Raw genomic sequence first — 10,753 nt, 5'->3', positions numbered from 1 at the left:
CCACTGGGTATTCGCAACTGCAGGCAATTTTGAGTAAATTTGCATTTGTAAGGACAAACCGCAACCAATTAGAGTCCACCGAGAACCCACATGGGAGCTCTAGTGCGTCATAAGTAATTTATGCCATTCAGTAAGTATATGTCCTTCAAACAAAAGCCATTCTACGCCATGGTAAGCAAGACTGCCTGCAATGTGTCTCAGAGGTAATCCTTGTTACTCAGCATGACTAAATTATATCCGAGACAAAAACGATAACAAAAACAAACAACCAAGAGAACAAAAACACACGCACACACACAAACCCCTCAAGCATACAAAGGAAAACGTGTTTGGGAGAGGCCCAGGCAGGAACTTGGTAAAGTTTCATACAGAGAAGCTCCACTGGAATGTTTACCGATATGGGGTCTCTTAGAAACATAAAACAATGACAAAAGATGTGATCCTTTTTAAGATGTACTAGAGAATATGATCTCCTACGCTATTTATGTAGCATTTTTTTTTCTTGTAACTTCTGCCGGAAATTTCTCCTCAGGTTTGGCTACAGTTTTCCAATATATACCTGGATTGGCTTTGATGCAATTTCGGTTGACTGATTTACGACCAATCAAATTACTAAATTTTTGCCATCCTTTCGCATACTTCGAGAGTACAGACGTCACCCGTTTTGGGCGAGGCCGGCTTCCCATACACATAGACATTGCTTCTGAAACGTCACATCAGATACACGGGTATCATTTGACTTCCTTTCAATTTTATTAATCTTTTTAGAACTTAAATACAGTTTATAACCGGTTTACATATATCGTTGAAAGCATGTTTCAAAGATTTTCTCGAAATTAATTATGGTGTAAAGAGGTAATTCCGTATGAAGTACACAACCAGGAGCGACAAATTCTTAATTACGTACTGTTTGAAAGGTAATATTTGGACTAATCCGTGGCGCCAGGAAATTTCTTTGATCAGGGCATTAGTCGACCCAGTATCCACAGAATATGCTCCCTTAATCTGCCTAAATTTGAACTTAAACACGAAAAAAAGATCATGTCTTGGAACAACTTCCCTTCACGCATTGCATTGCGTTCCCACATAACGCCCCAAGTAAGACGCACACAGTATATAACAACACCAATGGCAAGGAAGACTCCATCAACATTTGGCTTTCTGTCCCATACATTGGTGACAAAACCTCGCAACTCTTAAGATCCTTCTAACGATGGCTACGTAGATGTCTCACAAACTCCAACATTGAGATAAAAGTACGCGAGAAAACAATACACCAACGACAAAGACAAAGTACCACTATTGAATAAATCACACGTTGTGTAAAAATTTTGCCCCGGTCGTCAATCATCATATGTAGGGAAAACTGATAGAACTCTTTTCATCCGAACACAACAACATGCTATCGGTGACAAAGAAAGTACATTATATCAACATTTGCTCACTTGTGAACTGATAATTTTTACTTATAATTTGTGTAATTCACCGGATACTTTTAATGCTGACAATCCCTTACCTGCTCTTTCTTGTAACAAAGAATATGCCACACAACTAGTCCGCAACAACACCACAGTATTAGAGTGCGACTACCCTTCTAGGGAAAGAGGCATCTTATATAAAACACCTTCTCTCAACAATAGATTCAAATCCAACACAGACGTTTGCCTTTTCCCATAAGTATACTTTTTGGTTCGCTTTCTAATTGTTATTTACACACTATTTTAAAAGACCCAGCTTGTATCCATATTTTTAGTCTGAAAATGATATAGTTCATATATTTTTTTCCATGTTAGGTTTTGTCAATTGTTGTCTAAATATTTTGACACTATGAACATACTCGAATTATCTTTCATTTTTTATGTACTGTAACTACCAGAAGGTACTGGGTTTTGGAACTTTATTCGTAGATAAATAATTATTAGATGATGTTGGCACCCATTCAATATTGTCTACACTTGCTTTGTTGAATAAATACTTATATACACCTGGATTTTTTTTTTCTTTGTTTATCAGTACAAGACACACTATGTTTATACCATAATTGGCCACAGCAGCTACACACATAAACTGGTCCATTGCTTACAATTCTGTGAAACTTTGATATCAGATCTTTCATAGATTTTTTGTTGCTGTTGATTTTCATCATTTATGTTTGTCTGTCTAGTTACATCACTGGAAACCTTTTCATTTGTACAGTTAACTTGAGGCAAATGGTTGTTTTTGCTCATATGGTTTACTAGCTCTATATCTCTCATGTAAACATCCTATTTTTTTTCTATTTTTATCAGGTCTACTTATCCTGTGTTCTCTCATATATGCATTGCTTTTCTGTTTGTCTTCAACAGTTTTTCTTTATTCCCTTTTTTCTCTCATATATGCATTGCTTTGTCTCTGCAAGTAATTCTATTTTTATATAGCAGCGTTAGTTTCAGAACTGCGTTATTGACAATCGAGCTTGGTACACAATTGAATGGTACTGTTGAAACATAGTGTTGCAACACATACACGCCATTGTGTTGAACAAGGAATGATTTAATTACCATAAATGGAAATACAAAAGGGAGTGATTGACACGCCAGAACAAGTGACGTAATGACTCACTCATATTGTAACATCTCCCCCTTTTTTTTTTTAAAAAAAAAAAAAGAAGAATGAACAATTAACAAACTGTTGAGAAAAAAATGTATCTCGAAAAAAAAATATCAAAAAATAAGAATAAAATAACCGTTTGCTGGCTTAATGTCTAACAGAGTCTCTGCAAAGTTCTTGACTAGACTGAACATGTTTGAACCTTTTTTTTTTGTTAATCTAAGTCACATGGTCACTGAATCTTGAGGGTGGCTTAATCACTCTGGATCTGGCAGTCTTGACTGGAGGATGCAATGTAGCAGTCGGCTGGTTGTCTGCAGTAACTACAGTAGGTGTTTCTCTGCTGGAGGGATGACTTTCTTCCACTTCAACCGGCTTTGGAATAACTGCTGGTTTCTCAGCTGGCTTTAGAAACTCTGGATTTTGACGAAGGACTTGGCTGCTTGCGTCAGTTTTCACCAGGTAGAATCTGTCTGGCAATTTTTACAAGCAGGTACCCATTTTCCAAGTCTCATTCTTCTGCAAGGGTGCGACTCTTACTTCTTGTCCTACATCTATCTCTGGTAAGGTGCGGGCTGATCGATAAAAGTACCATTTAGCTTTCTGCCTTTTCAGCTTCAACATTTCAGGAACATTGTCAGGGACATTTTGGTACAGCAGGCTTGTGGCTGCTGGTAACAAGGTTCTGGTGCGACGCGTCATCAATCTCTGAGCTGAGCTTGTTCCAAGTGACTCTGTAGGTGTGTTTCTTTGATCTAGCATCGATAACCAGGGATCTCTGTTATCCTTGTGTGCTTCTTTAGCATGGCCACTTTCACGGCGGACTCTACTTTGCCTTTCGATCTGTGGTGATGCAGGGAGGATGAGACATGAAGGAACTCCCAATCACGTGAGAATTGTCGAAACCCTTCGCTTGTAAACTGAGGACCGTTGTCCGTAACCAGTGTGTCAGGTATGCCATATCTGCTTAACTGCTCTTTGAGAAATTCAATCACAGCAAATGAGGTGTTTTCTTGCAAATCTTTGACTTCAATGAAAACCGAATATTAGTCTACGAGTACAATGGTAGTCTTTGCCATGAAGCTTGAACTGGTCGGTAGCGACTCTGCTCCACGGGCGATCTGGATATAAAGGTGACTTTGCATAGGCTCTCTTGGATTCTTGGTCTGAAATTCACTGCAGATGGAACACTGTTTGATTTGGTCACGTATTTCAGTATTCATGCTTGGCCAAAAGACTGTGTCCCGAGCTTTTCGAAGGCAAGCTTCAACACCTAAGTGGCTCGCATGTATCCTGGACATTACTTCAGGCCTCATGATGCGTGGTATGATGACTCTTGTGCCTTTGAACAGAACACCATTGTGCACTGCCAATTCATCACGATAGTTCCAAATTCTCTTATATTGATGGGAACACGCTCCTTTAGTGTTGGTCAGCCAGTTAGGATTGTCGTCTTCAGAGTTTGCAGTGATTCACCTTGACCAGTACAACGCTGTAATTGCTCCAGTCTCTCTGGGGAAATCTTCAAAGCTTGCATAGGGTTCATGCTCTCTAATTCAACAGCAAACACTTGAAAAGGATCTTCTGGCCTTGCAGTTTCTCGCTGAGCCGCTCTTGACAAATGGTCAGCTAGTAGCATCTGGCGTCCAGGTTTGTAACTGACTGAGAGGTTGTAACGCTGGAGCCTCAGTAGCATTCTTTGAAGACGGCAAGGTGCTGACAGCAAAGACTTCTTAAATATGGATTCAAGGTATTGATTGAACTTTTCACAGCCAAAGACTATTGCCAAGCACTCCTTTTCAATGGTTGCATATCTTTGTTCTGTCTTCGAGAGAGTTCTTGATGCAAATGCTACTGGCTGTCCGTTTTGAAGCAGGACTGCTCCTAGAGCTTTGTCACTAGCATCTGTCTGTATGGTAGCTTCTTCTTCTACGTTGTAAAACTTTAACACAGGGTGCTGAATAACGAGCTGCTGTAAAGTGGTGAAGGCTTCATCATGTTGCATTGCCCAAGTAAATTTGGCTTGGTCAGATATAAGTTCTCTTAACGGTGCAGACGCATTTGACAGGCTGGGTAGAAACTTGCACAGGTAGTTGACAAATCCAAGCAGTGTTAATACTTCAGGCCTGGACGTGGGCTTAGGCATGTTCTTAATAGCTGTAATCTTATCCGGATCAGGCTTCAGTCCATATTTGGAAATTACATGGCCCATAAACTTGACTTCACCTTGTCGAAGCTTGACTTTACACTTGTTGAGCTTCGGGTTCACTTGTCTTGCTCGCTCAAGTAGCTGTACGACATTTTGATCATGATTGATGAGGGCTTCTGTGTCAGTCTCACCATATCCAATCACAAGGATGTCATCTCTGATTACTTTTATGCCGGGGAAGTCAGCAAGACATTCTTGGAGCTTGCTTTCAAAAACTTTCGGTGCCGGACTTATGCCAAAGGGCATTCTGAGATATCGGTATCTTCCCAATGGGGTCCAGAATGTTGTTAACGTGCTGCTTTCTTCAAAGGTGGCTCGATAGTCTGAAAATCGAAAACTTTTGCATATTTTGATTTTGTGTTTTAGGACATCTTTGGCCATTGAACTTTCATAAAAGCTAGGTTTGTTTGCCAAATTGTCTATGATCTTACATAAATTTCAGAATTTTATTTACTTAGTGTTTGGTAACCATGGAAACCAATATTGTTTACGCGTTGTTTTTCCCCGAAAAAGGACGTTTTTTTTCAGTCTGAAACTATCCTGAGCTATATGGGAGACTGGTAGCAAGTTTGTGTAGATAGGGGACATTTCGTTTCAATTACATGGTGTAGTTAGCCGGAGAAAAACGTGTTTGTGACGGAGAGCGAGTGTTTACAATTTAGTGGTGAAATCTTTTCAGTAAAAACATGCCTCCAACGAAAGTTCACAGTCGAAAAAGGAAAAAGAGAAGATTTACTGGTAACCAGTATACGAGGAAGAAGAATTCTTCAACCGAAACTGTTCCAGTTCGAGAAGAATCGACGAAGGTGCCGAAGGTGTGTAATTCAAAAATTTCAAGTCGTTGCCAGCTTCACAGCGTAAAATGGAGACGCAGGCGGATGATTCTGCAGACGAAATCAATGAAAGTGAAGGTGAAAATCTACAAGGTTTTAGATTTGTTGACATCTGTGTCCTTGCCTCGGCAAACGGGGAACTCTTTCTCTTGAAGAAGATGAAGAGTCTAAGATGGGCTTAGGTTCCCTTCTTATTTTGAAGTGTACCAACGGGAAATGTTCCTTTTTCTCATTCATTCTATACTTCTGCTAAAGTACCCAATAAACAAGCTTTCGAGGTCAACAGAAGAGCGGTTTTAGCTATGAGAAACATTGGTGTGGGTCACCAAGGACTTGTAAAGTTTACATGCGTCATGAACATGTTACCTCCTATGAACGAGAACTCGTACCATGATCATGTGAAAGCGCTGCGAGTTGCAACGGAATCTGTTGCTAAAGAGAGCATGTCTAGAGCTGCCAGTGAAGTGAAAGAGTTTTACGGGCCAAACGAAGAAAGCGTCTATGATATTGCAGTGTCAGGAGATGGAACATGGAGGAAGAGAGGGTTTTCGTCATCGTATGGAGTAGTGACAGCAATGTCGACAGTCACAGGCAAGGCTCTAGACTGTGAGGTAATGTCGAAAGAATGCAAGCAGTGTGTGCGGTGGATGGGTAAAGAGAGATCACCAGAATTTGAAGAGTGGTGGGAGAAACATCAGCATCAATGTCATGCAAATTTTGAAGGGTTGTCTGGATCAATGGATGCCACTGGATTGCTAAACATTTTTCAAAGGTCCGTTGAAAACTATGGAATGCGATATGTGGAATTCCTTGGAGATGGCGACAGCAAGTCGCACAAACTCTTATTTCAAGAGGTTGTGTATGGCGATGTTGAGGTACAAAAACTTGAATGTGTGGGCCATGTCCAGAAGCAGTTGGGTTCACTCCTTCGGTCATTGAAAAAGAGACTGGAGACGACTCCTTTAGAGGATGGCAAACCAGCTGGCGGCAGAGGGAGGCTGACCGAAAACCGCATAGACAAACTGCAAGTTTATTTTGGAAAGGCCATCAGGCAAAACACCCATAGCATCAGAGCAATGCAGACTGCAGTTATGGCCATTTGGCATCACGACAAATCAACTGACGACAATCCAGATCATGACCTCTGGCCGGAGGGAGAGAATTCCTGGTGTGGGTTTCAAAGGGACATTGCAAAAGGAACTTCTGACTACATACACAAAAACCCAATACCAGAGGCTGTAGCAAATGTCATTCTGCCAACTTTTGAAGCCCTCAGTGAGGAGAGTCTTCTGTCAAGATGCATGCATGGGGGCACACAAAACCAAAACGAGAGTATCAATGGACTGATTTGGCAACGTGCTACCAAAGAGACACACTCAAGTTTGCCTACAGTTGAAACAGCAACCTTTTTGGGAGTATGTCCTTTCTTTCTGTTTTAAAACAGCTTGGAATTGTGCCTGGAGTCCACTGTGTGAAATCTTGTAGAAAACTAGACACTGACCGGATTCGCCATTCTCGTAGAAAGAGTGGGGAGCCTGCCAAGAAACGGCGAAAACAGCTAAGGAAATGGGAAAAAGGATACATTGATTCTTTAGAAGCAAATGAAGGACCATCCTATGTGTCTGGAGCCTTCTAAATGTGTTAGAACATTCCATTTCTGTTTCTAATTTAGTTTACCAACTTTAAGTCTTATTTTCTGAAATATACAAATTTTCACAATTTTGAACACTGGGAACGCTCTTTAAAAAAAAGTATTTAAGCGAATGATTTGAAATTTTCTTTGTGTTTTTAAGATAGTAAGAGCTGTGAAATGAGCCACTTTTGTGTTAACATGAACAGTATTTCATGAGTTACTGGCTGTGAACCTCAAGTAATCCAAGGTAAATTTTTCATGTTTGTGTAGATGGTCATAAATTTTTATTTTTTTAAGTACCAGCATGAAAATGGCTCATTTCACAGTTAAAGACATCATAAACTTACACTGAGAAATTGACAGATAAACTGTGTTTCTTGGCTGAGATATCTGATTCCCAATATCCCTTATTTTGAGAGGTGCGGAAATGGGTGTGGTCAAATTTGAGGGTGTATCTCCTCTGGAATGTAAGGAATTCATGTCAAACTTCAGAAATGGAAACGTTAAGCTATGCTACATTCATTGATGTAACCTTGATTTTTGTAGCGAGGATCTCACTGGCCATGTAAATGTTACAAAAATGGCATTTTTCAGACTATCGAGTTAACTTGACGCTGTATAGCTTGGTTTAAATCCTTTGGATCAAGACAGATCCGAATTTTTCCAGGTTTGGCGACCACCACCATGCTGCTGATCCATTCTGAGGGCTCCACAGCTTTTGTAATGATGCCTTTCTCTTCTAACTCAAAGATATTCTTCTTTACATCTTTTTGAAGGGCTACGGGTACTCGACCAGGTGAATGTTGGACTGGTGTGACATTCCTATCAACCACACTCTTGGCATCTCCAATATGCCCCAGACCACTGAAAACATCTTGATACTTTCTCATCAGATCTTGCTTCGACGAACACTCTTGGGATGTACTGTCATTTACTTGGTAGACACAATTGGTGACACTTGTGCTTAATTTGAGTTGCAGCTTTTCGCAGGTTTCAGCTGACAGCAAAGGCTTGCACTGGTCTTTAACCACTTGAAGCTTTAAAATCTGTCTGGTACCATTGTGCTTGATTTGTAAGTCGCATTCACCTTTTGGCTCCATAGTTGAACCGCCAAACAGCTTCATCTTAACAGAGGATTCTTTCATGGGTGGGTCCCCTATCTGCGTGATGGCTGAAAGATCATCTAAGCGTATGACATTACACGTGGCTCCAGTGTCCAGTTGACATACCACAGTTGCTGTGAAGTTTTCTTGAGCTGATTTGGAAGAACTCGATTTCTGCGAACCACTGTCTTGCCTTTGTATCTACCAGTGATATGGTTTCTACTCTCAAACAGCTCTCATCTGAACTTGACACGTCGATGTCCTCAACTTGATGTACTTTCTTGGAGGAATAACACACCGACGAAAAATGACCTTTCTTTTGACACTTGCTACAAGTTTTCCCGAAAGCTGGACATTCCGTTCTTCTTACATGACCATCGTGACGACAAGAATGTTTGCATTTGAAGTCCGACCGGCTATCCGCGCTAGTTTTCGTCGATTTATCCTCAAGTTTTGCCTGTTTCCCCGATTCTTTCTTAGGACGACGTCTGCTTGCAGTTATCTTCTTCTTCTTACTGAATTTCTTGACTTCTTCGGTCTGTCTATCTGCCACGCCTTGAATTTTCTTCATTTGTTGGGATGTGACTTCGCTGAAGGTGCAAATCTGAATCGCTTTCTTTAAATCCAACTTCTTCTCTCTTAGTAATCTGACTTTATCGTCTTTGTCATTCAACCCGATGACCAGCCTGTCTCGAGTAAAGTCATCCGTCACTTCGCCGTACTCGCAAGATGCAGCCAATTAACTTAATATTGTTACGTAACTCTGCACGGGCTCTCCGCTTGACTGTACGCACGTGTTAAAAACACACTGTTCGTACACGGCATTTCTGCTAGGCTTGAAGTAATTTTCAAAGGCTTCAAGACATTTGTTGATTTTCACTTTGTCTTCCGCTGAAAGGTTTAAGTTGAGAAAGATTTGCAGACATTCCCGGCCCATTGCAGATCGCAAAGTCGCAAGGCGGATTGATTCGTCTCGCTTGTCGAGACCTGTTGCTATCTCGTAATCGCTCCATTGTTGTCTGAAAGAATCCCAGTTACCAGCGACATCTCCAGGACAGTTCATTAGATTTGGCAGCGGAAAATTGTGTTGTATAACTTGTGGAATTGAGACGGGAGCAGCGGCGCATTGTACACTCGGCGACGCCACTTGGCCGCCATTTAACCACAGGCAGCGCAAGCTCAATATCAGAGAACCGTTGAATTATAAGGATTTGTATGGGAATTCAACAGATTTGTGTAAAATGGCAGAAAACAACGTCGTTTTCTCAATAAAATCAACTTACCCTGTTTCTTCTTGTATTCTTCGTCATTTATCAGCTTTTGAAGCCGATTCGAAACGTTTTCGGCGAGTTAGCGTCATTCGAGATTCCACTGTTAAGTGTAACGAAAGGCCGAACAGTATTTCAGCGATGCTCGAAGCACGAAACGGAATAAATCCGTTGAAATCATCTCTAGTGTCCCAATTCCTTTATAGAATCAAAGTAGAGATGCATATCTATCCTGCCAGTGCAACTCCGACTCAATTGAAGCCGTATCATGTTTGCTAGAAAGATTTTCTTTCAAGTCAGCTCGCTTCTTAGATTTCGAAAGATGCGCGGCCAGAACGCCATGGACACATTGAAAGTTCGAACAGCCCGCTGGGTAATTAAAGTTCCCTGGCACGGGGGGAACAGCGGCCAGCATGCAGTTGTCCACAGGCAAACAGATTTGTTCCCGGGGCCTCCCCGTGTGCCAGTACTACCGGACTATTCAACCTAAATTTCCGGCACAGAATCAAATATATCGACAACCTGTTGTCCTTTTTCCCGGAAATTTGAAAATTCCTCCAATTTTCCTTTCCATTGGTCATTCCATTTCACCAGATGCTCAGCCCCAGTTTCTTACGTGATGTAAAAGTTACCCTTGCGTTTTCTGAATAAATTTGCAATTCTACTCATTTAGTTTGTGTAATGTGGCCGAACTATCCAGGAGCTTACGTCGTAGGAGCGGCATTTTTATTTCTGGGTAGTCCGCCGTTTCTGTAGAAGTTGAACGAGTTGAAATAATCGTGAGGCAGCATAAATGAAATAAAGATATATTTTCAGGTGACTTTTTCGTTATCATTGGGACGTGCAGAGACGACGACGACCACAACAAGAACGTCAGAAAACAATAGTTTTAATCAGCAAAACACTGGCTCTGCACGTGCGTTATAAATTTTTATACCTTTCTTTGTCGTCATCTACAAACAACGACGTGTAATCACCATTCAAGGTTTTATGAAAAACGTGAACACATGATGATTTAGTTTCCTCTCTCTTAAAGCCGCTTCTACGACGTTAGCTCCTGGATAGTTCGACCACATTACACAAACTAAATGAGTAGAAATTATCGCAAATTTATTCAG

The 10,753-nt window shown here is 41.0% G+C and overlaps 1 pseudogene; it reads left to right on the top strand.

Annotated features, from left to right (window-relative positions):
- The first annotated feature begins 6,368 nt into the window (after positions 1-6,368).
- On the top strand, positions 6,369-7,267 carry LOC146479803 (uncharacterized; annotated as a pseudogene).
- The last annotated feature ends 3,486 nt before the right edge of the window (positions 7,268-10,753 follow it).

Source organism: Pavona decussata, unplaced genomic scaffold (genome assembly GCF_977016875.1).
Source record: "Pavona decussata unplaced genomic scaffold, jaPavDecu1.1 SCAFFOLD_58, whole genome shotgun sequence".
NCBI classification, from domain to species: domain Eukaryota; kingdom Metazoa; phylum Cnidaria; class Anthozoa; order Scleractinia; family Agariciidae; genus Pavona; species Pavona decussata.
Note: the sequence above shows the minus strand (reverse complement) of the source record. Positions and strands in the feature narration are given on the sequence as shown.